Source organism: Musa acuminata, chromosome BXJ1-1, assembly GCF_036884655.1.
Source record: "Musa acuminata AAA Group cultivar baxijiao chromosome BXJ1-1, Cavendish_Baxijiao_AAA, whole genome shotgun sequence".
Lineage (NCBI taxonomy): Eukaryota > Viridiplantae > Streptophyta > Magnoliopsida > Zingiberales > Musaceae > Musa > Musa acuminata.
This window is the reverse complement of record NC_088327.1, coordinates 27,178,074-27,203,949: the sequence shown is the minus strand read 5'-3', so window position 1 is coordinate 27,203,949 and position 25,876 is coordinate 27,178,074. Positions and strand designations below refer to the sequence as shown.

General features: G+C 54.7%; 1 long non-coding RNA gene and 44 other non-coding genes across 45 annotated transcripts; 1 reads left to right on the top strand and 44 right to left on the bottom strand.

The window, feature by feature from the left end:
* Positions 1-338: 338 nt before the first annotated feature.
* LOC135594033 (5S ribosomal RNA) lies at positions 339-457 on the bottom strand. Its single transcript, XR_010479967.1, has one exon. It is a non-coding gene; the product is annotated as a 5S ribosomal RNA (ribosomal RNA).
* A 350-nt stretch (positions 458-807) lies between these two features.
* On the bottom strand, positions 808-926 carry LOC135594027 (5S ribosomal RNA). Its single transcript, XR_010479959.1, has one exon. It is a non-coding gene; the product is annotated as a 5S ribosomal RNA (ribosomal RNA).
* Positions 927-1,276: 350 nt separating this feature from the next.
* LOC135594023 (5S ribosomal RNA) lies at positions 1,277-1,395 on the bottom strand. Its single transcript, XR_010479958.1, has one exon. It is a non-coding gene; the product is annotated as a 5S ribosomal RNA (ribosomal RNA).
* A 350-nt stretch (positions 1,396-1,745) lies between these two features.
* LOC135593742 (5S ribosomal RNA) lies at positions 1,746-1,864 on the bottom strand. Its single transcript, XR_010479797.1, has one exon. It is a non-coding gene; the product is annotated as a 5S ribosomal RNA (ribosomal RNA).
* Positions 1,865-2,214: 350 nt separating this feature from the next.
* LOC135587947 (5S ribosomal RNA) lies at positions 2,215-2,333 on the bottom strand. Its single transcript, XR_010476014.1, has one exon. It is a non-coding gene; the product is annotated as a 5S ribosomal RNA (ribosomal RNA).
* A 350-nt stretch (positions 2,334-2,683) lies between these two features.
* On the bottom strand, positions 2,684-2,802 carry LOC135588390 (5S ribosomal RNA). The gene has a single exon (XR_010476242.1). It is a non-coding gene; the product is annotated as a 5S ribosomal RNA (ribosomal RNA).
* Positions 2,803-3,152: 350 nt separating this feature from the next.
* LOC135593704 (5S ribosomal RNA) lies at positions 3,153-3,271 on the bottom strand. Its single transcript, XR_010479781.1, has one exon. It is a non-coding gene; the product is annotated as a 5S ribosomal RNA (ribosomal RNA).
* Positions 3,272-3,621: 350 nt separating this feature from the next.
* LOC135589403 (5S ribosomal RNA) lies at positions 3,622-3,740 on the bottom strand. Its single transcript, XR_010476817.1, has one exon. It is a non-coding gene; the product is annotated as a 5S ribosomal RNA (ribosomal RNA).
* A 350-nt stretch (positions 3,741-4,090) lies between these two features.
* On the bottom strand, positions 4,091-4,209 carry LOC135593665 (5S ribosomal RNA). Its single transcript, XR_010479764.1, has one exon. It is a non-coding gene; the product is annotated as a 5S ribosomal RNA (ribosomal RNA).
* Positions 4,210-4,559: 350 nt separating this feature from the next.
* Positions 4,560-4,678, bottom strand: LOC135591387 (5S ribosomal RNA). Its single transcript, XR_010478502.1, has one exon. It is a non-coding gene; the product is annotated as a 5S ribosomal RNA (ribosomal RNA).
* A 350-nt stretch (positions 4,679-5,028) lies between these two features.
* On the bottom strand, positions 5,029-5,147 carry LOC135593623 (5S ribosomal RNA). Its single transcript, XR_010479740.1, has one exon. It is a non-coding gene; the product is annotated as a 5S ribosomal RNA (ribosomal RNA).
* Positions 5,148-5,497: 350 nt separating this feature from the next.
* Positions 5,498-5,616, bottom strand: LOC135594020 (5S ribosomal RNA). Its single transcript, XR_010479955.1, has one exon. It is a non-coding gene; the product is annotated as a 5S ribosomal RNA (ribosomal RNA).
* Positions 5,617-5,966: 350 nt separating this feature from the next.
* LOC135593590 (5S ribosomal RNA) lies at positions 5,967-6,085 on the bottom strand. Its single transcript, XR_010479714.1, has one exon. It is a non-coding gene; the product is annotated as a 5S ribosomal RNA (ribosomal RNA).
* A 350-nt stretch (positions 6,086-6,435) lies between these two features.
* LOC135587944 (5S ribosomal RNA) lies at positions 6,436-6,554 on the bottom strand. Its single transcript, XR_010476013.1, has one exon. It is a non-coding gene; the product is annotated as a 5S ribosomal RNA (ribosomal RNA).
* A 350-nt stretch (positions 6,555-6,904) lies between these two features.
* Positions 6,905-7,023, bottom strand: LOC135588882 (5S ribosomal RNA). The gene has a single exon (XR_010476509.1). It is a non-coding gene; the product is annotated as a 5S ribosomal RNA (ribosomal RNA).
* Positions 7,024-7,373: 350 nt separating this feature from the next.
* On the bottom strand, positions 7,374-7,492 carry LOC135593555 (5S ribosomal RNA). Its single transcript, XR_010479692.1, has one exon. It is a non-coding gene; the product is annotated as a 5S ribosomal RNA (ribosomal RNA).
* A 437-nt stretch (positions 7,493-7,929) lies between these two features.
* Positions 7,930-8,048, bottom strand: LOC135593517 (5S ribosomal RNA). The gene has a single exon (XR_010479672.1). It is a non-coding gene; the product is annotated as a 5S ribosomal RNA (ribosomal RNA).
* A 350-nt stretch (positions 8,049-8,398) lies between these two features.
* Positions 8,399-8,517, bottom strand: LOC135591541 (5S ribosomal RNA). Its single transcript, XR_010478560.1, has one exon. It is a non-coding gene; the product is annotated as a 5S ribosomal RNA (ribosomal RNA).
* Positions 8,518-8,867: 350 nt separating this feature from the next.
* LOC135593479 (5S ribosomal RNA) lies at positions 8,868-8,986 on the bottom strand. Its single transcript, XR_010479660.1, has one exon. It is a non-coding gene; the product is annotated as a 5S ribosomal RNA (ribosomal RNA).
* A 350-nt stretch (positions 8,987-9,336) lies between these two features.
* On the bottom strand, positions 9,337-9,455 carry LOC135592216 (5S ribosomal RNA). Its single transcript, XR_010478951.1, has one exon. It is a non-coding gene; the product is annotated as a 5S ribosomal RNA (ribosomal RNA).
* A 350-nt stretch (positions 9,456-9,805) lies between these two features.
* Positions 9,806-9,924, bottom strand: LOC135588908 (5S ribosomal RNA). Its single transcript, XR_010476519.1, has one exon. It is a non-coding gene; the product is annotated as a 5S ribosomal RNA (ribosomal RNA).
* Positions 9,925-10,274: 350 nt separating this feature from the next.
* Positions 10,275-10,393, bottom strand: LOC135589778 (5S ribosomal RNA). The gene has a single exon (XR_010477190.1). It is a non-coding gene; the product is annotated as a 5S ribosomal RNA (ribosomal RNA).
* A 350-nt stretch (positions 10,394-10,743) lies between these two features.
* LOC135588388 (5S ribosomal RNA) lies at positions 10,744-10,862 on the bottom strand. Its single transcript, XR_010476240.1, has one exon. It is a non-coding gene; the product is annotated as a 5S ribosomal RNA (ribosomal RNA).
* A 350-nt stretch (positions 10,863-11,212) lies between these two features.
* Positions 11,213-11,331, bottom strand: LOC135593450 (5S ribosomal RNA). The gene has a single exon (XR_010479603.1). It is a non-coding gene; the product is annotated as a 5S ribosomal RNA (ribosomal RNA).
* Positions 11,332-11,681: 350 nt separating this feature from the next.
* LOC135589392 (5S ribosomal RNA) lies at positions 11,682-11,800 on the bottom strand. Its single transcript, XR_010476806.1, has one exon. It is a non-coding gene; the product is annotated as a 5S ribosomal RNA (ribosomal RNA).
* Positions 11,801-12,150: 350 nt separating this feature from the next.
* LOC135593425 (5S ribosomal RNA) lies at positions 12,151-12,269 on the bottom strand. The gene has a single exon (XR_010479585.1). It is a non-coding gene; the product is annotated as a 5S ribosomal RNA (ribosomal RNA).
* A 350-nt stretch (positions 12,270-12,619) lies between these two features.
* Positions 12,620-12,738, bottom strand: LOC135588869 (5S ribosomal RNA). Its single transcript, XR_010476507.1, has one exon. It is a non-coding gene; the product is annotated as a 5S ribosomal RNA (ribosomal RNA).
* A 350-nt stretch (positions 12,739-13,088) lies between these two features.
* Positions 13,089-13,207, bottom strand: LOC135593387 (5S ribosomal RNA). Its single transcript, XR_010479565.1, has one exon. It is a non-coding gene; the product is annotated as a 5S ribosomal RNA (ribosomal RNA).
* A 350-nt stretch (positions 13,208-13,557) lies between these two features.
* Positions 13,558-13,676, bottom strand: LOC135587941 (5S ribosomal RNA). Its single transcript, XR_010476012.1, has one exon. It is a non-coding gene; the product is annotated as a 5S ribosomal RNA (ribosomal RNA).
* Positions 13,677-14,026: 350 nt separating this feature from the next.
* Positions 14,027-14,145, bottom strand: LOC135588382 (5S ribosomal RNA). The gene has a single exon (XR_010476238.1). It is a non-coding gene; the product is annotated as a 5S ribosomal RNA (ribosomal RNA).
* A 350-nt stretch (positions 14,146-14,495) lies between these two features.
* On the bottom strand, positions 14,496-14,614 carry LOC135593352 (5S ribosomal RNA). The gene has a single exon (XR_010479545.1). It is a non-coding gene; the product is annotated as a 5S ribosomal RNA (ribosomal RNA).
* Positions 14,615-15,051: 437 nt separating this feature from the next.
* On the bottom strand, positions 15,052-15,170 carry LOC135593083 (5S ribosomal RNA). Its single transcript, XR_010479392.1, has one exon. It is a non-coding gene; the product is annotated as a 5S ribosomal RNA (ribosomal RNA).
* Positions 15,171-15,520: 350 nt separating this feature from the next.
* On the bottom strand, positions 15,521-15,639 carry LOC135591530 (5S ribosomal RNA). Its single transcript, XR_010478555.1, has one exon. It is a non-coding gene; the product is annotated as a 5S ribosomal RNA (ribosomal RNA).
* A 350-nt stretch (positions 15,640-15,989) lies between these two features.
* LOC135593311 (5S ribosomal RNA) lies at positions 15,990-16,108 on the bottom strand. The gene has a single exon (XR_010479526.1). It is a non-coding gene; the product is annotated as a 5S ribosomal RNA (ribosomal RNA).
* Positions 16,109-16,458: 350 nt separating this feature from the next.
* LOC135592208 (5S ribosomal RNA) lies at positions 16,459-16,577 on the bottom strand. Its single transcript, XR_010478950.1, has one exon. It is a non-coding gene; the product is annotated as a 5S ribosomal RNA (ribosomal RNA).
* A 350-nt stretch (positions 16,578-16,927) lies between these two features.
* Positions 16,928-17,046, bottom strand: LOC135588903 (5S ribosomal RNA). The gene has a single exon (XR_010476518.1). It is a non-coding gene; the product is annotated as a 5S ribosomal RNA (ribosomal RNA).
* A 350-nt stretch (positions 17,047-17,396) lies between these two features.
* On the bottom strand, positions 17,397-17,515 carry LOC135587939 (5S ribosomal RNA). Its single transcript, XR_010476010.1, has one exon. It is a non-coding gene; the product is annotated as a 5S ribosomal RNA (ribosomal RNA).
* Positions 17,516-17,909: 394 nt separating this feature from the next.
* LOC135677497 (uncharacterized) lies at positions 17,910-22,237 on the top strand. The gene is made up of 2 exons (XR_010514712.1): positions 17,910-19,788; positions 21,937-22,237. It is a non-coding gene; the product is annotated as an uncharacterized LOC135677497 (long non-coding RNA).
* Positions 22,238-22,831: 594 nt separating this feature from the next.
* Positions 22,832-22,950, bottom strand: LOC135592804 (5S ribosomal RNA). Its single transcript, XR_010479250.1, has one exon. It is a non-coding gene; the product is annotated as a 5S ribosomal RNA (ribosomal RNA).
* Positions 22,951-23,300: 350 nt separating this feature from the next.
* On the bottom strand, positions 23,301-23,419 carry LOC135593722 (5S ribosomal RNA). The gene has a single exon (XR_010479791.1). It is a non-coding gene; the product is annotated as a 5S ribosomal RNA (ribosomal RNA).
* Positions 23,420-23,769: 350 nt separating this feature from the next.
* Positions 23,770-23,888, bottom strand: LOC135593285 (5S ribosomal RNA). Its single transcript, XR_010479494.1, has one exon. It is a non-coding gene; the product is annotated as a 5S ribosomal RNA (ribosomal RNA).
* Positions 23,889-24,238: 350 nt separating this feature from the next.
* Positions 24,239-24,357, bottom strand: LOC135593047 (5S ribosomal RNA). Its single transcript, XR_010479376.1, has one exon. It is a non-coding gene; the product is annotated as a 5S ribosomal RNA (ribosomal RNA).
* Positions 24,358-24,707: 350 nt separating this feature from the next.
* LOC135589767 (5S ribosomal RNA) lies at positions 24,708-24,826 on the bottom strand. The gene has a single exon (XR_010477179.1). It is a non-coding gene; the product is annotated as a 5S ribosomal RNA (ribosomal RNA).
* Positions 24,827-25,176: 350 nt separating this feature from the next.
* Positions 25,177-25,295, bottom strand: LOC135589756 (5S ribosomal RNA). Its single transcript, XR_010477168.1, has one exon. It is a non-coding gene; the product is annotated as a 5S ribosomal RNA (ribosomal RNA).
* A 350-nt stretch (positions 25,296-25,645) lies between these two features.
* On the bottom strand, positions 25,646-25,764 carry LOC135593243 (5S ribosomal RNA). Its single transcript, XR_010479468.1, has one exon. It is a non-coding gene; the product is annotated as a 5S ribosomal RNA (ribosomal RNA).
* Positions 25,765-25,876: the final 112 nt, after the last annotated feature.

Below are 25,876 nucleotides of genomic sequence, written 5' to 3'. Positions count from 1 at the left end.
ACGTCCCTCGCCTATGTGCACGTCGCGGCCGGCGCATCAACGTCCGGAGCCTCTGGCCCGTCACGAAACCGCCGACGCTTTCTCGAACGATCACGAAATCCCTATTGGAATCTCTCTCCGAGCCCTAGCCCAACGACCGCGTATCGGTCACGGCAAGCTCGCGCCGAAACCATCGGCACTTTCTCGAACGATCTCGGAATCGCTATTGCGACCCCAATCCAGAAAGCTCTTTCCGAGCCCCACGACACTGACTGCGTAGCGGTCACGGCAAATTCCGTGCCCGAAAACAATCATCTCGGAGGTCTACGGGAGATGTTTCGTATCTCGGGACGCAAAAAGTAGTGCAACACGAGGACTTCCCGGGAGGTCACCCATCCTAGTACTACTCTCGCCCAAGCACGCTTAACTTCGGAGTTCTAATAGGATCCGGTGATTTAGTGCTGGTATGATCGCACCGGTTTCGGGTGCTTCGTCCCTCGCCTATGTGCACGTCGCGGCCGGCGCATCAACGTCCGGAGCCTCTGGCCTGTCACGAAACCGCCGACGCTTTCTCGAACGATCACGAAATCCCTATTGGAATCTCTCTCCGAGCCATAGCCCAACGACCGCGTATCGGTCACGGCAAGCTCGCGCCTAAACCATCGGCACTTTCGCGAACGATCTCGGAATCGCTATTGCGACCCCAATCCAGAAAGCTCTTTCCGAGCCCCACGACACTGACTGCGTAGCGGTCACGGCAAATTCCGTGCCCGAAAACAATCATCTCGGAGGTCTACGGGAGATGTTTCGTATCTCGGGACGCAAAAAGTAGTGCAACACGAGGACTTCCCGGGAGGTCACCCATCCTAGTACTACTCTCGCCCAAGCACGCTTAACTTCGGAGTTCTAATAGGATCCGGTGATTTAGTGCTGGTATGATCGCACCGGTTTCGGGTGCTTCGTCCCTCGCCTATGTGCACGTCGCGGCCGGCGCATCAACGTCCGGAGCCTCTGGCCCGTCACGAAACCGCCGACGCTTTCTCGAACGATCACGAAATCCCTATTGGAATCTCTCTCCGAGCCCTAGCCCAACGACCGCGTATCGGTCACGGCAAGCTCGCGCCGAAACCATCGGCACTTTCTCGAACGATCTCGGAATCGCTATTGCGACCCCAATCCAGAAAGCTCTTTCCGAGCCCCACGACACTGACTGCGTAGCGGTCACGGCAAATTCCGTGCCCGAAAACAATCATCTCGGAGGTCTACGGGAGATGTTTCGTATCTCGGGACGCAAAAAGTAGTGCAACACGAGGACTTCCCGGGAGGTCACCCATCCTAGTACTACTCTCGCCCAAGCACGCTTAACTTCGGAGTTCTAATAGGATCCGGTGATTTAGTGCTGGTATGATCGCACCGGTTTCGGGTGCTTCGTCCCTCGCCTATGTGCACGTCGCGGCCGGCGCATCAACGTCCGGAGCCTCTGGCCCGTCACGAAACCGCCGACGCTTTCTCGAACGATCACGAAATCCCTATTGGAATCTCTCTCCGAGCCCTAGCCCAACGACCGCGTATCGGTCACGGCAAGCTCGCGCCGAAACCATCGGCACTTTCTCGAACGATCTCGGAATCGCTATTGCGACCCCAATCCAGAAAGCTCTTTCCGAACCCCACGATACTGACTGCGTAGCGGTCACGGCAAATTTCGTGCCCGAAAACAATCATCTCAGAGGTCGACGGGAGATGTTTCGTATCTCGGGAAGCAAAAAGTAGTGCAACACGAGGACTTCCCGGGGGGTCACCCATCCTAGTACTACTCTCGCCCAAGCACGCTTAACTTCGGAGTTCTGATGGGATCCGGTGGTTTAGTGCTGGTATGATCGCACCGGTTTCGGGTGCTTCGTCCCTCGCCTATGTGCACGTCGCGGCCGGCGCATCAACGTCCGGAGCCTCTTGCCCGTCACGAAACCGCCGGCGCTTTCTCGAACGATCACGAAATCCCTATTGGAATCTCTCTCCGAACCCTAGCCCAACGACCGCGTATCGGTCACGGCAAGCTCGCGCCGTAACCATCGGGACTTTCTCGAACGATCTCGGAATCTCTATTGCGACCCAAATCCGGAAAGCTCTTTCCGAGCCCCACGATACTGACTGCATAGCGGTCACGGCAAATTCCGTGCCCGAAAACAATCGTCTCGGAGGTCTACGGGAGATGTTTCGTATCTCGGGACGCAAAAAGTAGTGCAACACGAGGACTTCCCGGGGGGTCACCCATCCTAGTACTACTCTCGCCCAAGCAGGCTTAACTTCGGAGTTCTGATGGGATCCGGTGATTTAGTGCTGGTATGATCGCACCGGTTTCGGGTGCTACGTCCCTCGCCTATGTGCACGTCGCGGCCGGCGCATCAACGTCCGGAGCCTCTGGCCCGTCACGAAACCGCCGGCGCTTTCTCGAACGATCACGAAATCCCTATTGGAATCTCTCTCCGAGCCCTAGCCCAACGACCGCGTATCGGTCACGGCAAGCTCGCGCCGAAACCATCGGCACTTTCTCGAACGATCTCGGAATCGCTATTGCGACCCCAATCCGGAAAGCTCTTTCCGAGCCCCACGATACTGACTGCGTAGCGGTCATGGCAAATTCCGTGCCCGAAAACAATCATCTCGGAGGTCTACGGGAGATGTTTCGTATCTCGGGACGCAAAAAGTAGTGCAACACGAGGACTTCCCGGGGGGTCACCCATCCTAGTACTACTCTCGCCCAAGCACGCTTAACTTCGGAGTTCTAATAGGATCCGGTGATTTAGTGCTGGTATGATCGCACCGGTTTCGGGTGCTTCGTCCCTCGCCTATGTGCACGTCGCGGCCGGCGCATCAACGTCCGGAGCCTCTGGCCCGTCACGAAACCGCCGACGCTTTCTCGAACGATCACGAAATCCCTATTGGAATCTCTCTCCGAGCCCTAGCCCAACGACCGCGTATCGGTCACGGCAAGCTCGCGCCGAAACCATCGGCACTTTCTCGAACGATCTCGGAATCGCTATTGCGACCCCAATCCAGAAAGCTCTTTCCGAGACCCACGATACTGACTGCGTAGCGGTCACGGCAAATTTCGTGCCCGAAAACAATCATCTCAGAGGTCGACGGGAGATGTTTCGTATCTCGGGAAGCAAAAAGTAGTGCAACACGAGGACTTCCCGGGGGGTCACCCATCCTAGTACTACTCTCGCCCAAGCACGCTTAACTTCGGAGTTCTGATGGGATCCGGTGGTTTAGTGCTGGTATGATCGCACCGGTTTCGGGTGCTACGTCCCTCGCCTATGTGCACGTCGCGGCCGGCGCATCAACGTCCGGAGCCTCTGGCCCGTCACGAAACCGCCGGCGCTTTCTCGAACGATCACGAAATCCCTATTGGAATCTCTCTCCGAGCCCTAGCCCAACGACCGCGTATCGGTCACGGCAAGCTCGCGCCGAAACCATCGGCACTTTCTCGAACGATCTCGGAATCGCTATTGCGACCCCAATCCGGAAAGCTCTTTCCGAGCCCCACGATACTGACTGCGTAGCGATCATGGCAAATTCCGTGCCCGAAAACAATCATCTCGGAGGTCTACGGGAGATGTTTCGTATCTCGGGACGCAAAAAGTAGTGCAACACGAGGACTTCCCGGGGGGTCACCCATCCTAGTACTACTCTCGCCCAAGCACGCTTAACTTCGGAGTTCTAATAGGATCCGGTGATTTAGTGCTGGTTTGATCGCACCGGTTTCGGGTGCTACGTCCCTCGCCTATGTGCACGTCGCGGCCGGCGCATCAACGTCCGGAGCCTCTGGCCCGTCACGAAACCGCCGGCGCTTTCTCGAACGATCACGAAATCCCTATTGGAATCTCTCTCCGAGCCCTAGCCCAACGACAGCGTATCGGTCACGGCAAGCTCGCGCCGAAACCATCGGCACTTTCTCGAACGATCTCGGAATCGCTATTGCGACCCCAATCCGGAAAGCTCTTTCCGAGCCCCACGATACTGACTGCGTAGCGGTCACGGCAAATTTCGTGCCCGAAAACAATCATCTCAGAGGTCGACGGGAGATGTTTCGTATCTCGGGAAGCAAAAAGTAGTGCAACACGAGGACTTCCCGGGGGGTCACCCATCCTAGTACTACTCTCGCCCAAGCACGCTTAACTTCGGAGTTCTGATGGGATCCGGTGGTTTAGTGCTGGTATGATCGCACCGGTTTCGGGTGCTTCGTCCCTCGCCTATGTGCACGTCGCGGCCGGCGCATCAACGTCCGGAGCCTCTTGCCCGTCACGAAACCGCCGGCGCTTTCTCGAACGATCACGAAATCCCTATTGGAATCTCTCCCCGAACCCTAGCCCAACGACCGCGTATCGGTCACGGCAAGCTCGCGCCGTAACCATCGGCACTTTCTCGAACGATCTCGGAATCTCTATTGCGACCCAAATCCGGAAAGCTCTTTCCGAGCCCCACGATACTGACTGCATAGCGGTCACGGCAAATTCCGTGCCCGAAAACAATCGTCTCGGAGGTCTACGGGAGATGTTTCGTATCTCGGGACGCAAAAAGTAGTGCAAAACGAGGACTTCCCGGGGGGTCACCCAACCTAGTACTACTCTCGCCCAAGCAGGCTTAACTTCGGAGTTCTGATGGGATCCGGTGATTTTGTGCTGGTATGATCGCACCGGTTTCGGGTGCTACGTCCCTCGCCTATGTGCACGTCGCGGCCGGCGCATCAACGTCCGGAGCCTCTGGCCCGTCACGAAACCGCCGGCGCTTTCTCGAACGATCACGAAATCCCTATTGGAATCTCTCTCCGAGCCCTAGCCCAACGACCGCGTATCGGTCACGGCAAGCTCGCGCCGAAACCATCGGCACTTTCTCGAACGATCTCGGAATCGCTATTGCGACCCCAATCCGGAAAGCTCTTTCCGAGCCCCACGATACTGACTGCGTAGCGGTCACGGCAAATTTCGTGCCCGAAAACAATCATCTCAGAGGTCGACGGGAGATGTTTCGTATCTCGGGAAGCAAAAAGTAGTGCAACACGAGGACTTCCCGGGGGGTCACCCATCCTAGTACTACTCTCGCCCAAGCACGCTTAACTTCGGAGTTCTGATGGGATCCGGTGGTTTAGTGCTGGTATGATCGCACCGGTTTCGGGTGCTTCGTCCCTCGCCTATGTGCACGTCGCGGCCGGCGCATCAACGTCCGGAGCCTCTTGCCCGTCACGAAACCGCCGGCGCTTTCTCGAACGATCACGAAATCCCTATTGGAATCTCTCTCCGAGCCCTAGCCCAACGACCGCGTATCGGTCACGGCAAGCTCGCGCCGAAACCATCGGCACTTTCTCGAACGATCTCGGAATCGCTATTGCGACCCCAATCCAGAAAGCTCTTTCCGAGCCCCACGACACGGACTGCGTAGCGGTCACGGCAAATTCCGTGTCCGAAAACAATCATCTCGGAGGTCTACGGGAGATGTTTCGTATCTCGGGACGCAAAAAGTAGTGCAACACGAGGACTTCCCGGGAGGTCACCCATCCTAGTACTACTCTCGCCCAAGCACGCTTAACTTCGGAGTTCTAATAGGATCCGGTGATTTAGTGCTGGTATGATCGCACCGGTTTCGGGTGCTTCGTCCCTCGCCTATGTGCACGTCGCGGCCGGCGCATCAACGTCCGGAGCCTCTGGCCCGTCACGAAACCGCCGACGCTTTCTCGAACGATCACGAAATCCCTTTTGGAATCTCTCTCCGAGCCCTAGCCCAACGACCGCGTATCGGTCACGGCAAGCTCGCGCCGAAACCATCGGCACTTTCTCGAACGATCTCGGAATCGCTATTGCGACCCCAATCCAGAAAGCTCTTTCCGAGCCCCACGATACTGACTGCGTAGCGGTCACGGCAAATTTCGTGCCCGAAAACAATCATCTCAGAGGTCGACGGGAGATGTTTCGTATCTCGGGAAGCAAAAAGTAGTGCAACACGAGGACTTCCCGGGGGGTCACCCATCCTAGTACTACTCTCGCCCAAGCACGCTTAACTTCGGAGTTCTGATGGGATCCGGTGGTTTAGTGCTGGTATGATCGCACCGGTTTCGGGTGCTTCGTCCCTCGCCTATGTGCACGTCGCGGCCGGCGCATCAACGTCCGGAGCCTCTTGCCCGTCACGAAACCGCCGGCGCTTTCTCGAACGATCACGAAATCCCTATTGGAATCTCTCTCCGAACCCTAGCCCAACGACCGCGTATCGGTCACGGCAAGCTCGCGCCGTAACCATCGGCACTTTCTCGAACGATCTCGGAATCTCTATTGCGACCCAAATCCGGAAAGCTCTTTCCGAGCCCCACGATACTGACTGCATAGCGGTCACGGCAAATTCCGTGCCCGAAAACAATCGTCTCGGAGGTCTACGGGAGATGTTTTGTATCTCGGGACGCAAAAAGTAGTGCAACACGAGGACTTCCCGGGGGGTCACCCATCCTAGTACTACTCTCGCCCAAGCAGGCTTAACTTCGGAGTTCTGATGGGATCCGGTGATTTAGTGCTGGTATGATCGCACCGGTTTCGGGTGCTACGTCCCTCGCCTATGTGCACGTCGCGGCCGGCGCATCAACGTCCGGAGCCTCTGGCCCGTCACGAAACCGCCGGCGCTTTCTCGAACGATCACGAAATCCCTATTGGAATCTCTCTCCGAGCCCTAGCCCAACGACCGCGTATCGGTCACGGCAAGCTCGCGCCGAAACCATCGGCACTTTCTCGAACGATCTCGGAATCGCTATTGCGACCCCAATCCGGAAAGCTCTTTCCGAGCCCCACGATACTGACTGCGTAGCGGTCATGGCAAATTCCGTGCCCGAAAACAATCATCTCGGAGGTCTACGGGAGATGTTTCGTATCTCGGGACGCAAAAAGTAGTGCAACACGAGGACTTCCCGGGGGGTCACCCATCCTAGTACTACTCTCGCCCAAGCACACTTAACTTCGGAGTTCTAATAGGATCCGGTGATTTAGTGCTGGTATGATCGCACCGGTTTCGGGTGCCTCGTCCCTCGCCTATGTGCACGTCGCGGCCGGCGCATCAACGTCCGGAGCCTCTTGCCCGTCACGAAACCGCCGGCGCTTTCTCGAACGATCACGAAATCCCTATTGGAATCTCTCTCCGAGCCCTAGCCCAACGACCGCGTATCGGTCACGGCAAGCTCGCGCCGAAACCATCGGCACTTTCTCGAACGATCTCGGAATCGTTATTGCGACCCCAATCCAGAAAGCTCTTTCCGAGCCCCACGATACTGATTGCGTAGCGGTCACGGCAAATTTCGTGCCCGAAAACAATCATCTCAGAGGTCGACGGGAGATGTTTCGTATCTCGGGAAGCAAAAAGTAGTGCAACACGAGGACTTCCCGGGGGGTCACCCATCCTAGTACTACTCTCGCCCAAGCACGCTTAACTTCGGAGTTCTGATGGGATCCGGTGGTTTAGTGCTGGTATGATCGCACCGGTTTCGGGTGCTTCGTCCCTCGCCTATGTGCACGTCGCGGCCGGCGCATCAACGTCCGGAGCCTCTTGCCCGTCACGAAACCGCCGGCGCTTTCTCGAACGATCACGAAATCCCTATTGGAATCTCTCTCCGAGCCCTAGCCCAACGACCGCGTATCGGTCACGGCAAGCTCGCGCCGAAACCATCGGCACTTTCTCGAACGATCTCGGAATCACTATTGCGACCCCAATCCGGAAAGCGTATCGGTCACGGCAAGCTCGCGCCGAAACCATCGGCACTTTCTCGAACGATCTCGGAATCACTATTGCGACCCCAATCCGGAAAGCTCTTTCCGAGCCCCACGATACTGACTGCGTAGCGGTCACGGCAAATTTCGTGCCCGAAAACAATCATCTCGGAGGTCGACGGGAGATGTTTCGTATCTCGGGAAGCAAAAAGTAGTGCAACACGAGGACTTCCCGGGGGGTCACCCATCCTAGTACTACTCTCGCCCAAGCACGCTTAACTTCGGAGTTCTGATGGGATCCGGTGGTTTAGTGCTGGTATGATCGCACCGGTTTCGGGTGCTTCGTCCCTCGCCTATGTGCACGTCGCGGCCGGCGCATCAACGTCCGGAGCCTCTGGCCCGTCACGAAACCGCCGGCGCTTTCTCGAACGATCACGAAATCCCTATTGGAAGCTCTCTCCGTGCCCTAGCCCAACGACCGCGTATCGGTCACGGCAAGCTCGCGCCGAAACCATCGGCACTTTCTCGAACGATCTCGGAATCACTATTGCGACCCCAATCCGGAAAGCTCTTTCCGAGCCCCACGATACTGACTGTGTAGCGGTCATGGCAAATTCCGTGCCCGAAAACAATCGTCTCGGAGGTCTACGGGATATGTTTCGTATCTCGGGACGCAAAAAGAAGTGCAACACGAGGACTTCCCGGGAGGTCACCCATCCTAGTACTACTCTCGCCCAAGCACGCTTAACTTCGGAGTTCTGAAGGGATCCGGTGGTTTAGTGCTTGTATGCTCGCACCGGTTTCGGGAGCTTCGTCCCTCGCCTATGTGCACGTCGCGGCCGGCGCATCAACGTCCGGAGCCTCTTGCCCGTCACGAAACCGCCGGCGCTTTCTCAAACGATCTTGAAATCCCTATTGGAAGCTCTCTCCGAGCCCTAGCCCAACGACCGCGTATCGGTCACGGCAAGCTCGCGCCGAAACCATCGGCACTTTCTCGAACGATCTCGGAATCGCTATTGCGACCCCAATCCGGAATGCTCTTTCGGAGCCCCACGATACTGACTGTGTAGCGGTCACGGCAAATTCCGTGCCCGAAAACAATCATCTCGGAGGTCTACGGGAGATGTTTCGTATCTCGGGACGCAAAAAGTAGTGCAACACGAGGACTTCCCGGGGGGTCACCCATCCTAGTACTACTCTCGCCCAAGCACGCTTAACTTCGGAGTTCTGATGGGATCCGGTGGTTTAGTGCTGGTATGATCGCACCGGTTTCGGGTGCTTCGTACCTCGCCTATGTGCACGTCGCGGCCGGCGCATCAACGTCCGGAGCCTCTGGCCCGTCACGAAACCGCTGGCGCTTTCTCGAACGATCACGAAATCCCTATTGGAAGCTCTCTCCGAGCCCTAGCCCAACGACCGCGTATCGGTCACGACAAGCTCGCGCCGAAACCATCGGCACTTTCTCGAACGATCTCGGAATCGCTATTGCGACCCCAATCCGGAAAGCTCTTTCCGAGCCCCACGATACTGACTGTGTAGCGGTCACGGCAAATTTCGTTCCCGAAAACAATCATCTCGGAGGTCTACGGGAGATGTTTCGTATCTCGGGACGCAAAAAGTAGTGCAACACGAGGACTTCCTGGTGGGTCACCCATCCTAGTACTACTCTCGCCCAAGCAGGGTTAACTTCGGAGTTCTGATGGGATCCGGTGATTTAGTGCTGGTATGATCGCACCGGTTTCGGGTGCTTCGTCCCTCGCCTATGTGCACGTCGCGGCCGGCGCATCAACGTCCGGAGCCTCTTGCCCGTCACGAAACCGCCGGCGCTTTCCCGAACGATCACGAAATCCCTATTGGAATCTCTCTCCGAGCCCTAGCCCAACGACCGCGTATCGGTCACGGCAAGTTCGCGCCGAAACCATCGGCACTTTCTCGAACGATCTCGGAATCGCTATTGCGACCCCAATCCGGAAAGCTCTTTCCGAGCCCCACGACACTGACTGCGTAGCGGTCATGGCAAATTCCGTGCCCGAAAACAATCATCTCGGAGGTCTACGGGAGATGTTTCGTATCTCGGGACGCAAAAAGTAGTGCAACACAAGGACTTCCCGGGGGGTCACCCATCCTAGTACTACTCTCGCCCAAGCACGCTTAACTTCGGAGTTCTAATAGGATCCGGTGATTTAGTGCTGGTATGATCGCACCGGTTTTGGGTGCTTCGTCCCTCGCCTATGTGCACGTCGCGGCCGGCGCATCAACGTCCGGAGCCTCTGGCCCGTCACGAAACCGCCGCCGCTTTCTCAAACGATCACGAAAGCCCTATTGGAAGCTCTCTCCGAGCCCTAGCCCAATGACCGCGTATCTGTCACGGGAAGCTCGCGCCGTAACCATCGGCACTTTCTCGAACGATCTCGGAATCTCTATTGCGACCCAAATCCGGAAAGCTCTTTCCGAGCCCCACGATACTGACTGCATAGCAGTCACGGCAAATTCCGTGCCCGAAAACAATCGTCTCGGAGGTCTACGGGAGATGTTTCGTATCTCGGGACGTAAAAAGTATTGCAACACGAGGACTTCCCGGGGGGTCACCCATCCTAGTACTACTCTCGCCCAAGCAGGCTTAACTTCGGAGTTCTGATGGGATCCGGTGATTTAGTGCTGGTATGATCGCACCGGTTTCGGGTGCTTCGTCCCTCGCCTATGTGCACGTCGCGGCCGGCGCATCAACGTCCGAAGCCTCTTGCCCGTCACGAAACCGCCGGCGCTTTCTCGAACGATCACGAAATCCCTATTGGAATCTCTCTCCGAGCCGTAGCCCAACGACCGCGTATCGGTCACGGCAAGCTCGCGCCGAAACCATTGGCACTTTCTCGAACGATCTCGGAATCCCTATTGCGACCCCAATCCGGAAAGCTCTTTCCGAGCCCCACGACACTGACTGCGTAGCGGTCATGGCAAATTCCGTGCCCGAAAACAATCATCTCGGAGGTCTACGGGAGATGTTTCGTATCTCGGGACGCAAAAAGTAGTGCAACACGAGGACTTCCCGGGGGGTCACCCATCCTAGTACTACTCTCGCCCAAGCACGCTTAACTTCGGAGTTCTAATAGGATCCGGTGATTTAGTGCTGGTATGATCGCACCGGTTTCGGGTGCTTCGTCCCTCGCCTATGTGCACGTCGCGGCCGGCGCATCAACGTCCGGAGCCTCTGGCCCGTCACGAAACCGCCGACGCTTTCTCGAACGATCACGAAATCCCTATTGGAATCTCTCTCCGAGCCCTAGCCCAACGACCGCGTATCGGTCACGGCAAGCTCGCGCCGAAACCATCGGCACTTTCTCGAACGATCTCGGAATCGCTATTGCGACCCCAATCCAGAAAGCTCTTTCCGAGACCCACGATACTGACTGCGTAGCGGTCACGGCAAATTTCGTGCCCGAAAACAATCATCTCAGAGGTCGACGGGAGATGTTTCGTATCTCGGGAAGCAAAAAGTAGTGCAACACGAGGACTTCCCGGGGGGTCACCCATCCTAGTACTACTCTCGCCCAAGCACGCTTAACTTCGGAGTTCTGATGGGATCCGGTGGTTTAGTGCTGGTATGATCGCACCGGTTTCGGGTGCTACGTCCCTCGCCTATGTGCACGTCGCGGCCGGCGCATCAACGTCCGGAGCCTCTGGCCCGTCACGAAACCGCCGGCGCTTTCTCGAACGATCACGAAATCCCTATTGGAATCTCTCTCCGAGCCCTAGCCCAACGACCGCGTATCGGTCACGGCAAGCTCGCGCCGAAACCATCGGCACTTTCTCGAACGATCTCGGAATCGCTATTGCGACCCCAATCCGGAAAGCTCTTTCCGAGCCCCACGATACTGACTGCGTAGCGGTCATGGCAAATTCCGTGCCCGAAAACAATCATCTCGGAGGTCTACGGGAGATGTTTCGTATCTCGGGACGCAAAAAGTAGTGCAACACGAGGACTTCCCGGGGGGTCACCCATCCTAGTACTACTCTCGCCCAAGCACGCTTAACTTCGGAGTTCTAATAGGATCCGGTGATTTAGTGCTGGTTTGATCGCACCGGTTTCGGGTGCTACGTCCCTCGCCTATGTGCACGTCGCGGCCGGCGCATCAACGTCCGGAGCCTCTGGCCCGTCACGAAACCGCCGGCGCTTTCTCGAACGATCACGAAATCCCTATTGGAATCTCTCTCCGAGCCCTAGCCCAACGACAGCGTATCGGTCACGGCAAGCTCGCGCCGAAACCATCGGCACTTTCTCGAACGATCTCGGAATCGCTATTGCGACCCCAATCCGGAAAGCTCTTTCCGAGCCCCACGATACTGACTGCGTAGCGGTCACGGCAAATTTCGTGCCCGAAAACAATCATCTCAGAGGTCGACGGGAGATGTTTCGTATCTCGGGAAGCAAAAAGTAGTGCAACACGAGGACTTCCCGGGGGGTCACCCATCCTAGTACTACTCTCGCCCAAGCACGCTTAACTTCGGAGTTCTGATGGGATCCGGTGGTTTAGTGCTGGTATGATCGCACCGGTTTCGGGTGCTTCGTCCCTCGCCTATGTGCACGTCGCGGCCGGCGCATCAACGTCCGGAGCCTCTTGCCCGTCACGAAACCGCCGGCGCTTTCTCGAACGATCACGAAATCCCTATTGGAATCTCTCCCCGAACACTAGCCCAACGACCGCGTATCGGTCACGGCAAGCTCGCGCCGTAACCATCGGCACTTTCTCGAACGATCTCGGAATCTCTATTGCGACCCAAATCCGGAAAGCTCTTTCCGAGCCCCACGATACTGACTGCATAGCGGTCACGGCAAATTCCGTGCCCGAAAACAATCGTCTCGGAGGTCTACGGGAGATGTTTCGTATCTCGGGACGCAAAAAGTAGTGCAACACGAGGACTTCCCGGGGGGTCACCCAACCTAGTACTACTCTCGCCCAAGCAGGCTTAACTTCGGAGTTCTGATGGGATCCGGTGATTTAGTGCTGGTATGATCGCACCGGTTTCGGGTGCTACGTCCCTCGCCTATGTGCACGTCGCGGCCGGCGCATCAACGTCCGGAGCCTCTGGCCCGTCACGAAACCGCCGGCGCTTTCTCGAACGATCACGAAATCCCTATTGGAATCTCTCTCCGAGCCCTAGCCCAACGACCGCGTATCGGTCACGGCAAGCTCGCGCCGAAACCATCGGCACTTTCTCGAACGATCTCGGAATCGCTATTGCGACCCCAATCCGGAAAGCTCTTTCCGAGCCCCACGATACTGACTGCGTAGCGGTCACGGCAAATTTCGTGCCCGAAAACAATCATCTCAGAGGTCGACGGGAGATGTTTCGTATCTCGGGAAGCAAAAAGTAGTGCAACACGAGGACTTCCCGGGGGGTCACCCATCCTAGTACTACTCTCGCCCAAGCACGCTTAACTTCGGAGTTCTGATGGGATCCGGTGGTTTAGTGCTGGTATGATCGCACCGGTTTCGGGTGCTTCGTCCCTCGCCTATGTGCACGTCGCGGCCGGCGCATCAACGTCCGGAGCCTCTTGCCCGTCACGAAACCGCCGGTGCTTTCTCGAACGATCACGAAATCCCTATTGGAATCTCTCTCCGAACCCTAGCCCAACGACCGCGTATCGGTCACGGCAAGCTCGCGCCGTAACCATCGGCACTTTCTCGAACGATCTCGGAATCTCTATTGCGACCCAAATCCGGAAAGCTCTTTCCGAGCCCCACGATACTGACTGCATAGCGGTCACGGCAAATTCCGTGCCCGAAAACAATCGTCTCGGAGGTCTACGGGAGATGTTTTGTATCTCGGGACGCAAAAAGTAGTGCAACACGAGGACTTCCCGGGGGGTCACCCATCCTAGTACTACTCTCGCCCAAGCAGGCTTAACTTCGGAGTTCTGATGGGATCCGGTGATTTAGTGCTGGTATGATCGCACCGGTTTCGGGTGCTACGTCCCTCGCCTATGTGCACGTCGCGGCCGGCGCATCAACGTCCGGAGCCTCTGGCCCGTCACGAAACCGCCGGCGCTTTCTCGAACGATCACGAAATCCCTATTGGAATCTCTCTCCGAGCCCTAGCCCAACGACCGCGTATCGGTCACGGCAAGCTCGCGCCGAAACCATCGGCACTTTCTCGAACGATCTCGGAATCGCTATTGCGACCCCAATCCGGAAAGCTCTTTCCGAGCCCCACGATACTGACTGCGTAGCGGTCATGGCAAATTCCGTGCCCGAAAACAATCATCTCGGAGGTCTACGGGAGATGTTTCGTATCTCGGGACGCAAAAAGTAGTGCAACACGAGGACTTCCCGGGGGGTCACCCATCCTAGTACTACTCTCGCCCAAGCACGCTTAACTTCGGAGTTCTAATAGGATCCGGTGATTTAGTGCTGGTATGATCGCACCGGTTTCGGGTGCCTCGTCCCTCGCCTATGTGCACGTCGCGGCCGGCGCATCAACGTCCGGAGCCTCTTGCCCGTCACGAAACCGCCGGCGCTTTCTCGAACGATCACGAAATCCCTATTGGAATCTCTCTCCGAGCCCTAGCCCAACGACCGCGTATCGGTCACGGCAAGCTCGCGCCGAAACCATCGGCACTTTCTCGAACGATCTCGGAATCGTTATTGCGACCCCAATCCAGAAAGCTCTTTCCGAGCCCCACGATACTGATTGCGTAGCGGTCACGGCAAATTTCGTGCCCGAAAACAATCATCTCAGAGGTCGACGGGAGATGTTTCGTATCTCGGGAAGCAAAAAGTAGTGCAACACGAGGACTTCCCGGGGGGTCACCCATCCTAGTACTACTCTCGCCCAAGCACGCTTAACTTCGGAGTTCTGATGGGATCCGGTGGTTTAGTGCTGGTATGATCGCACCGGTTTCGGGTGCTTCGTCCCTCGCCTATGTGCACGTCGCGGCCGGCGCATCAACGTCCGGAGCCTCTTGCCCGTCACGAAACCGCCGGCGCTTTCTCGAACGATCACGAAATCCCTATTGGAATCTCTCTCCGAGCCCTAGCCCAACGACCGCGTATCGGTCACGGCAAGCTCGCGCCGAAACCATCGGCACTTTCTCGAACGATCTCGGAATCACTATTGCGACCCCAATCCGGAAAGCGTATCGGTCACGGCAAGCTCGCGCCGAAACCATCGGCACTTTCTCGAACGATCTCGGAATCACTATTGCGACCCCAATCCGGAAAGCTCTTTCCGAGCCCCACGATACTGACTGCGTAGCGGTCACGGCAAATTTCGTGCCCGAAAACAATCATCTCGGAGGTCGACGGGAGATGTTTCGTATCTCGGGAAGCAAAAAGTAGTGCAACACGGGGACTTCCCGGGGGGTCACCCATCCTAGTACTACTCTCGCCCAAGCACGCTTAACTTCGGAGTTCTGATGGGATCCGGTGGTTTAGTGCTGGTATGATCGCACCGGTTTCGGGTGCTTCGTCCCTCGCCTATGTGCACGTCGCGGCCGGCGCATCAACGTCCGGAGCCTCTGGCCCGTCACGAAACCGCCGGCGCTTTCTCGAACGATCACGAAATCCCTATTGGAAGCTCTCTCCGAGCCCTAGCCCAACGACCGCGTATCGGTCACGGCAAGCTCGCGCCGAAACCATCGGCACTTTCTCGAACGATCTCGGAATCACTATTGCGACCCCAATCCGGAAAGCTCTTTCCGAGCCCCACGATACTGACTGTGTAGCGGTCATGGCAAATTCCGTGCCCGAAAACAATCGTCTCGGAGGTCTACGGGATATGTTTCGTATCTCGGGACGCAAAAAGAAGTGCAACACGAGGACTTCCCGGGAGGTCACCCATCCTAGTACTACTCTCGCCCAAGCACGCTTAACTTCGGAGTTCTGAAGGGATCCGGTGGTTTAGTGCTTGTATGCTCGCACCGGTTTCGGGAGCTTCGTCCCTCGCCTATGTGCACGTCGCGGCCGGCGCATCAACGTCCGGAGCCTCTTGCCCGTCACGAAACCGCCGGCGCTTTCTCAAACGATCTTGAAATCCCTATTGGAAGCTCTCTCCGAGCCCTAGCCCAACGACCGCGTATCGGTCACGGCAAGCTCGCGCCGAAACCATCGGCACTTTCTCGAACGATCTCGGAATCGCTATTGCGACCCCAATCCGGAATGCTCTTTCGGAGCCCCACGATACTGACTGTGTAGCGGTCACGGCAAATTCCGTGCCCGAAAACAATCATCTCGGAGGTCTACGGGAGATGTTTCGTATCTCGGGACGCAAAAAGTAGTGCAACACGAGGACTTCCCGGGGGGTCACCCATCCTAGTACTACTCTCGCCCAAGCACGCTTAACTTCGGAGTTCTGATGGGATCCGGTGGTTTAGTGCTGGTATGATCGCACCGGTTTCGGGTGCTTCGTACCTCGCCTATGTGCACGTCGCGGCCGGCGCATCAACGTCCGGAGCCTCTGGCCCGTCACGAAACCGCTGGCGCTTTCTCGAACGATCACGAAATCCCTATTGGAAGCTCTCTCCGAGCCCTAGCCCAACGACCGCGTATCGGTCACGGCAAGCTCGCGCCGAAACCATCGGCACTTTCTCGAACGATCTCGGAATCGCTATTGCGACCCCAATCCGGAAAGCTCTTTCCGAGCCCCACGATACTGACTGTGTAGCGGTCACGGCAAATTTCGTTCCCGAAAACAATCATCTCGGAGGTCTACGGGAGATGTTTCGTATCTCGGGACGCAAAAAGTAGTGCAACACGAGGACTTCCTGGTGGGTCACCCATCCTAGTACTACTCTCGCCCAAGCAGGGTTAACTTCGGAGTTCTGATGGGATCCGGTGATTTAGTGCTGGTATGATCGCACCGGTTTCGGGTGCTTCGTCCCTCGCCTATGTGCACGTCGCGGCCGGCGCATCAACGTCCGGAGCCTCTTGCCCGTCACGAAACCGCCGGCGCTTTCCCGAACGATCACGAAATCCCTATTGGAATCTCTCTCCGAGCCCTAGCCCAACGACCGCGTATCGGTCACGGCAAGTTCGCGCCGAAACCATCGGCACTTTCTCGAACGATCTCGGAATCGCTATTGCGACCCCAATCCGGAAAGCTCTTTCCGAGCCCCACGACACTGACTGCGTAGCGGTCATGGCAAATTCCGTGCCCGAAAACAATCATCTCGGAGGTCTACGGGAGATGTTTCGTATCTCGGGACGCAAAAAGTAGTGCAACACAAGGACTTCCCGGGGGGTCACCCATCCTAGTACTACTCTCGCCCAAGCACGCTTAACTTCGGAGTTCTAATAGGATCCGGTGATTTAGTGCTGGTATGATCGCACCGGTTTTGGGTGCTTCGTCCCTCGCCTATGTGCACGTCGCGGCCGGCGCATCAACGTCCGGAGCCTCTGGCCCGTCACGAAACCGCCGCCGCTTTCTCAAACGATCACGAAAGCCCTATTGGAAGCTCTCTCCGAGCCCTAGCCCAACGACCGCGTATCTGTCACGGGAAGCTCGCGCCGTAACCATCGGCACTTTCTCAAACGATCTTGGAATCTCTATTGCGACCCAAATCCGGAAAGCTCTTTCCGAGCCCCACGATACTGACTGCATAGCAGTCACGGCAAATTCCGTGCCCGAAAACAATCGTCTCGGAGGTCTACGGGAGATGTTTCGTATCTCGGGACGTAAAAAGTAGTGCAACACGAGGACTTCCCGGGGGGTCACCCATCCTAGTACTACTCTCGCCCAAGCAGGCTTAACTTCGGAGTTCTGATGGGATCCGGTGATTTAGTGCTGGTATGATCGCACCGGTTTCGGGTGCTTCGTCCCTCGCCTATGTGCACGTCGCGGCCGGCGCATCAACGTCCGAAGCCTCTTGCCCGTCACGAAACCGCCGGCGCTTTCTCGAACGATCACGAAATCCCTATTGGAATCTCTCTCCGAGCCCTAGCCCAACGACCGCGTATCGGTCACGGCAAGCTCGCGCCGAAACCATTGGCACTTTCTCGAACGATCTCGGAATCCCTATTGCGACCCCAATCCGGAAAGCTCTTTCCGAGCCCCACGACACTGACTGCGTAGCGGTCATGGCAAATTCCGTGCCCGAAAACAATCATCTCGGAGGTCTACGGGAGATGTTTCGTATCTCGGGACGCAAAAAGTAGTGCAACACGAGGACTTCCCGGGGGGTCACCCATCCTAGTACTACTCTCGCCCAAGCACCGTAATATCCCCCACTTTTAAAAATGTATTAATAAGGATTTATATGTAAATTGGGGGACCTATATGTAAATATAGAAATTACAAGGACTAAACTGCTAAGTTGCAAAAAGAAAAAAAAAAGAAAAGGAAAAACCGAAAATTCGGTATTATCCCACCGCCTCCCACGCACTCTGTTTCTTTCCAGAAACAGAGAGAGCGGTGGGGCGTGAGGAGAAGAAGGAGAGTGGTTGAAGAAAAGAAGAAGAAGAGGGAAAAGAAGAGAGGAGGAAGAAGAGAGGAAGAAGAGGGAGAAGAGAAGAAGATGAAGAAGAAGAAGAAGAGGAGGTGGCTGCAGCGAGGGCTGCAGCGAGAAGCTGTGGGGCGTGGGGAGAAGAAGAGAGGAAGAAGAGGGAGAAGAGAAGAAGAAGAAGAAGAAGCAGAAGAAGAAGAAGAAGAAGAAGAAGAGAGGATGATAGCTGCGGCAAGGCTACAGCGAGGAGGTGTGTGTGGTTGGGGAGGAAAGGGGAAGAGGAGAAGAAAAGAAGGAGAAGAAGAGGGAAAAGAGAGGGAAGAGGGAGAGGAGCGAGAGGTGGCAGCAGCTAGGGCTGCAGCACCTCTGTTTCCTGCAGGTTGAAACAGAGGAGAGGTGGGGCGTTCGAAGAGGAGAAGAAGAAGAAGAAGGAAGAGAAGAGGAAGAGGAAGCAGGAGAAGAGGTTGTCATACCTCTGTTTCCTGCAGAGGAAACAGAGGAGAGGGTGTGTGTGACGTCGGGGAGAAGAAGGGGAGGAAGGAGAAGAAGAGAAGAAGAAGAAAGGAAGGAGAGGAAGAAGAGAAGGGAAAGGAGGAGCTGCGGCTGCGGCGGTGGCAGCTGCAGCTGGAAGAGAAGGAGAGGAAGAGATGGTGAGGAAGAAGAGAAGAAGTAGAAGCGAGTGAAGAGGCGGCACCTCTTTTTCCTGCAGGAGGAAACAGAGGAAAGGAGGTGCTGTTCGTCGGGGAGAAGAAGGGGGCTGCAGCTGCGGCGATGGCAGCTGCAGTTGGAAGAGAAGAAGAAGAGGAAGATGAGCAGGGGAGGAGGGAGAGGTTGCGGCCGTGGCTGCGGCCGCGACTGCAGCAGTTGCAGCGGGGAGAGAAGAAGAAGAAAGGAAGGAGAAGGAAGAGGAGAAGGGAAAGAAGTAGCTGCGGCTGCGGTTGTGGCAGCTGTGGCAGGGAAAGAGGAAGAGAAAAAGGAAAGGAAGAAGAAGAGAAAGGGAAGGAGAGGAAGAAGAGAGGAAGAGGAGAAGGGGCTGCGGCTGCGGCGATGGCAGCTGCAGCTGTGGCTGGGAAAGAAGAGAAGGAAAGGAAGAAGAAGAGAAAGGGAAGGAGAGGAAGAAGAGAGGAAGAGGAGAAGGGGTGGCAGCTGCGGCAGTGGCAGCTGCAGCTGGAAGAGGAGGAGGAAATAGAGCAGGGGAGGAAGAAGAGGCTGCGAGTGTGGTGGCTGCGGCCGTGGCTGCGACTCCGGCTGCGGCTGCGACGTTGGCTGCGGTAGCTGCGGTAGCGGTGGTGGCTGCAGTAGCTGCAGTAGCTGCTTTTGGGAAAGAGAAAGAGTAGGAACGAGAGAAGGGAAGAAGGAAATAGTGCAGTGGAAGGGGGCTGCGGTTGTGACCGCAGTTGCGATTGTGGTAGCGGCAGCGGCGGCGGCTGTGGCAGCTGCGTTTGGGAAAGAAAAAGAAGGAATGAGAGTAAGAGAGAGCAGGTGACTGTGCCTCGATGTTCGACACGTGATGTAGTTACGAAGAAAGGAAGAAAACGGGAGCACAAAACGAAACAGAGAGAGGACACGGAGGAAAAGTAGAAAGATTGGACTGGCACCTTCCTTGGATATTCAGATCAAAATATTTGAAAGGCAAGTTCCCTGATCGTTTCTCCTATAATTGCTCTGATATGTCTTATTGCAAGTTCCCTGATCGTTTCTCCTATAATTGCTCTGATATGTCTTATTGCAAGTTCCCTGATCGTTTCTCCTATAATTGCTCTGATATGTCTTATTGCAAGTTCCCTGATCGTTTCTCCTATAATTGCTCTGATATGTCTTATTGCAAGTTCCCTGATCGTTCCTCCTATAATTGCTCTAATCTTTCCTATTGCAAGTATCTTGATCGTTCCTCACTGCCATTTTATCTCTACATTTGCTTTGAATATGAGGAACTCTGAATTGTTCTAGCCTTGCATTTGATATATCTCCTGTTTAGACGTAACGATTCGAATCTGTGCAACTTCTGATATTCTGACCTTTTGATACCGAGCTGCCTATAAGTCTTTGTTGGAAACTCTGATTTGTTCAAAATTGATTTCATTGGAAACTAGACTCGTAGACCTTTCTTTGATATATGGATTGAAAGATTTGGAATCCAAACACCTGTCCAGCTATCTGTTGAATCTGACATTAGGAATTCTGCCAACAGAGATTTTGTTCTACGACACTTGCTTACCAAATTATTTGTAACTCTCTCTGTTGGACAGTTCAATTCATATGAAGCATGTCTTATCTGAAAGTATTATCCAATGATTATTTCTGAGTAAATTGGAGCACGTTTGATAGTTTGAATCATTTGTTCAATGTGCCTTCTGTATTCTGCCAGAAATCGAGCTTTGGTCGATTTCTCATATTCTGGTTTCATTCCTTTGGAAATTGATATCCTTTAGCTTTCTTATTCAATTGAGCTTTATATTACTGCTTTGAATTCTTGTATGTTCTTGTCCTTAAAGTTATTGCATTCTTGAAAACTGTTGTGTAACGTTTATGCTATATCGTATTGACTCATATAGGCACATGTATATCCTATTGTTCCGCATTTGCTTTCGATATGTCCCTATTCCAGTTTCATTCCTTTGGATATTGAATTCATCAAATCTTCTTATTGAATTGAGGTATAAGTGATTGCTTGGATTCCATATGTGCCCTTGTTTTCAATTCCTTTCAAGTCTGAATATACTTGTGAAAGATTATTGCTTACTTCGGATTGACTCGTAAAGGCACATGTACGTTTGTTGTTCCGCGTGTGCTTCCGATATATGCTACTTATTGTTGAAACTGTCCTTTTGTACTCTGGTGTGTGGGATTGTCTGGACCTTTGCCAGAAATGGTAAAGGGTATGCGCTATTTGCCCGCTATGTGGGGTCCCGCTATGAGGGATATTCTGTATGCGCTTGTTGCCCGCTACGTGGGTATGTGATTAGAGCCTGCGATGCTCTGTCGGCTCCCTTTGACTTCACCTAGACGTGGGTGGATGGAGCTCCCAGACGTGGGAGACTTTTGTCAGGTGGTCATTCAGAAATGGATGAATCACATTCTGACTGAGATCCCACTACACCCTCTATGTGTTTGATATGACATCCAGAGTTTTGGTGAGTTTGTTTTTGTTCATACTCTGGATAAGATTGATATGATTGCAACGTCAAGGACGACGTTTGAGCTCTTGTACGATATGTGTACCGATATGCTCTAAAAGGCTTCATTCCCTAATGATTTTGTTTCGAAATGTTCCATATGCCGTTGATATGCTTCGGAACATTTTATATGCCATTGATAAGCTTGATATGTTTCCTTTGCTTCTGATATGCTCCAATTACGCTGTGCTCCATTTGCTATGAACTGATATGTTCTTATATGTCCTATTTGCCATTGATATGCTCCAATTACTCTGTGCTCCATTCGCTATGAACTGATATGTTCTGAAATGTCCTATCTACCATTGATATGCTCCAAATTACTCTGTGCTCCATTTGCTATGAGCTGATTTGTTCTGAAATGTCCTATCTGCCATTGATATGTTCCAATTACTCTATGCTCCATTCGTTATGGATCAAATATGTTATAAATGACATGATACGTATGATTTGGTATCTATTGAGATGGTATCCTTGAGAATTCTGGTATTCTGCCTTGCATTATGATACCTTACTCATTTCAAACCGTTCCTTTTGTTCTGAATATGCTTTGTCACTTGCTGAGCCGTTTTTGGCTCACTCCGTTGTTATATAAACCTTTCAGGTCAGCTTGTCACTCTTCGAGATGTTTGATTTGGGCTGAGGCAGTGGATAGCTATTCAGAATTATGGGCAAGTCCTGTTGGTTGTTATGCTATTGTTGTATAAGCATATTTTGTATGTAATGAATTGTTCTGATGATCGAAATGGATATACTGTGTAAAAGTGTTAGAAGATCTCTCTTATTTGGAATTTCGGAATGTTAAGTCTAATTTATGACGATATGAACTTGTGGTGAATAGTTGGAGTTCTGATTGTATAATTTATTTAGCTTGTGGATTTATAAATGTTGTTCATGTTTGTCAAGTTGGCTTGGGTTGCCATAAATGTGAATTATCGAGTGATGTGATATATGATTATAAACTGCACAGGTTTTATGGATGTGAATATGAATAGAATGTTTTCAGTGTCCTCAAACGTTAGTTTGGATCCTGGATTGGTCTGTGACGAAAATTTTAAAAATCATGGATATTTTGAGGGGCGTGACAAGCACGCTTAACTTCGGAGTTCTAATAGGATCCGGTGATTTAGTGCTGGTAAGATCGCACCGGTTTCGGGTGCTTCGTCCCTCGCCTATGTGCACGTCGCGGCCGGCGCATCAACGTCCGGAGCCTCTTGCCCGTCACGAAACCGCCGGCGCTTTCTCGAACGATCACGAAATCCCTATTGGAATCTCTCTCCGAGCCCTAGCCCAACGTCCGCGTATCGGTCACGGCAAGCTCGCGCCGAAACCATCGGCACTTTCTCGAACGATCTCGGAATCACTATTGCGACCCCAATCCGGAAAGCTCTTTCCGAGCCCCACGATACTGACTGCGTAGCGGTCACGGCAAATTTCGTGCCCGAAAACAATCATCTCGGAGGTCGACGGGAGATGTTTCGTATCTCGGGACGCAAAAAGAAGTGCAACACGAGGACTTCCCGGGGGGTCACCCATCCTAGTACTACTCTCGCCCAAGCACGCTTAACTTCGGAGTTCTGATGGGATCCGGTGGTTTAGTGCTGGTATGATCGCACCGGTTTCGGGTGCTTCGTCCCTCGCCTATGTGCACGTCGCGGCCGGCGCATCAACGTCCGGAGCCTCTTGCCCGTCACGAAACCGCCGGCGCTTTCTCGAACGATCACGAAATCCCTATTGGAATCTCTCTCCGAGCCCTAGCCCAACGACCGCGTATCGGTCACGGCAAGCTCGCGCCGAAACCATCGGCACTTTCTCGAACGATCTCGGAATCGCTATTGCGACCCCAATCCGGAAAGCTCTTTCCGAGCCCCACGATACTGACTGCGTAGCGGTCACGGCAAATTTCGTGCCCGAAAACAATCATCTCGGAGGTCGACGGGAGATGTTTCGTATCTCGGGAAGCAAAAAGTAGTGTAACACGAGGACTTCCCGGGGGGTCACCCATCCTAGTACTACTCTCGCCCAAGCACGCTTAACTTCGGAGTTCTGATGGGATCCGGTGGTTTAGTGCTGGTATGATCGCACCGGTTTCGGGTGCTTCGTCCCTCGCCTATGTGCACGTCGCGGCCGGCGCATCAACGTTCGGAGTCTCTGGCCCGTCACGAAACCGCCGGCGCTTTCTCGAACGATCACGAAATCCCTATTGGAAGCTCTCTCCGAGCCCTAGCCCAACGACCGCGTTTCGGTCACGGCAAGCTCGCGCCGAAACCATCGGCACTTTCTCGAACGATCTCGGAATCGCTATTGCGACCCCAATCCGGAAAGCTCTTTCCGAGCCCCACGATACTGACTGTGTAGCGGTCACGGCAAATTCCGTGCCCGAAAACAATCATCTCGGAGGTCTACGGGAGATGTTTCGTATCTCGGGACGCAAAAAGTAGTGCAACACGAGGACTTCCCGGGGGGTCACCCATCCTAGTACTACTCTCGCCCAAGCACGCTTAACTTCGGAGTTCTGATGGGATCCGGTGGTTTAGTGCTGGTATGATCGCACCGGTTTCGGGTGCTTCGTCCCTCGCCTATGTGCACGTCGCGGCCGGCGCATCAATGTCCGGAGCCTCTGGCCCGTCACGAAACCGCCGGCGCTTTCTCGAACGATCACGAAATCCCTATTGGAAGCTCTCTCCGAGCCCTAGCCCAACGACCGCGTATCGGTCACGGCAAGCTCGCGCCGAAACCATCGGCACTTTCTCGAACGATCTCGGAATCGCTATTGCGACCCCAATCCGGAAAGCTCTTTCCGAGCCCCACTATACTGACTGTGTAGCGGTCACGGCAAATTCCGTGCCCGAAAACAATCATCTCGGAGGTCGACGGGAGATGTTTCGTATCTCGGGACGCAAAAAGTAGTGCAACACGAGGACTTCCCGGGGGGTCACCCACCCTAGTACTACTCTCGCCCAAGCACGCTTAACTTCGGAGTTCTGATGGGATCCGGTGGTTTAGTGCTGGTATGATCGCACCGGTTTCGGGTGCTTCATCCCTCGCCTATGTGCACGTCGCGGCCGGCGCATCAACGTCCGGAGCCTCTGGCCCGTCACGAAACCGCCGGCGCTTTCTCGAACGATCACGAAATCCCTATTGGAAGCTCTCTCCGAGCCCTAGCCCAACGACCGCGTATCGGTCACGGCAAGCTCGCGCCGAAACCATCGGCACTTTCTCGAACGATCTCGGAATCGCTATTGCGACCCCAATCCGGAAAGCTCTTTCCGAGCCCCACGATACTGACTGCGTAGCGGTCATGGCAAATTCCGTGCCCGAAAACAATCGTCTCGGAGGTCTACGGGAGATGTTTCGTATCTCGGGACGCAAAAAGAAGTGCAACACGAGGACTTCCCGGGAGGTCACCCATCCTAGTACTACTCTCGCCCAAGCACGCTTAACTTCGGAGTTCTGAAGGGATCCGGTGGTTTAGTGCTTGTATGATCGCACCGGTTTCGGGAGCTTCGTCCCTCGCCTATGTGCACGTCGCGGCCGGTGCATCAACGTCCGGAGCCTCTTGCCCGTCACGAAACCGCCGGCGCTTTCTCGAACGATCACGAAATCCCTATTGGAATCTCTCTCCGAGCCCTAGCCCAACGACCGCGTATCGGTCACGGCAAGCTCGCGCCGAAACCATCGGCACTTTCTCGAACGATCTCGGAATCACTATTGCGACCCCAATCCGGAAAGCTCTTTCCGAGCCCCACGATACTGACTGCGTAGCGGTCATGGCAAATTCCGTGCCCGAAAACAATCGTCTCGGAGGTCTACGGGAGATGTTTCGTATCTCGGGACGCAAAAAGAAGTGCAACACGAGGACTTCCCGGGAGGTCACCCATCCTAGTACTACTCTCGCCCAAGCACGCTTAACTTCGGAGTTCTGAAGGGATCCGGTGGTTTAGTGCTTGTATGATCGCACCGGTTTCGGGAGCTTCGTCCCTCGCCGATGTGCACGTCGCGGCCGGCGCATCAACGTCCGGAGCCTCTTGCCCGTCACGAAACCGCCGGCGCTTTCTCGAACGATCACGAAATCCCTATTGGAAGCTCTCTCCGAGCCCTAGCCCAACGACCGCGTATCGGTCACGGCAAGCTCGCGCCGAAACCATTAGCACTTTCTCGAACGATCTCGGAATCGCTATTGCGACCCCAATCCGGAAAGCTCTTTCCGAGCCCCACGATACTGACTGTGTAGCGGTCACGGCAAATTCCGTGCCCGAAAACAATCATCTCGGAGGTCTACGGGAGATGTTTCGTATCTCGGGACGCAAAAAGTAGTGCAACACGAGGACTTCCCGGGGGGTCACCCATCCTAGTACTACTCTCGCCCAAGCACGCTTAACTTCGGAGTTCTGATGGGATCCGGTGGTTTAGTGCTGGTATGATCGCACCGGTTTCGGGTGCTTCGTCCCTCGCCTATGTGCACGTCGCGGCCGGCGCATCAACGTCCGGAGCCTCTGGCCCGTCACGAAACCGCCGGCGCTTTCTCGAACGATCACGAAATC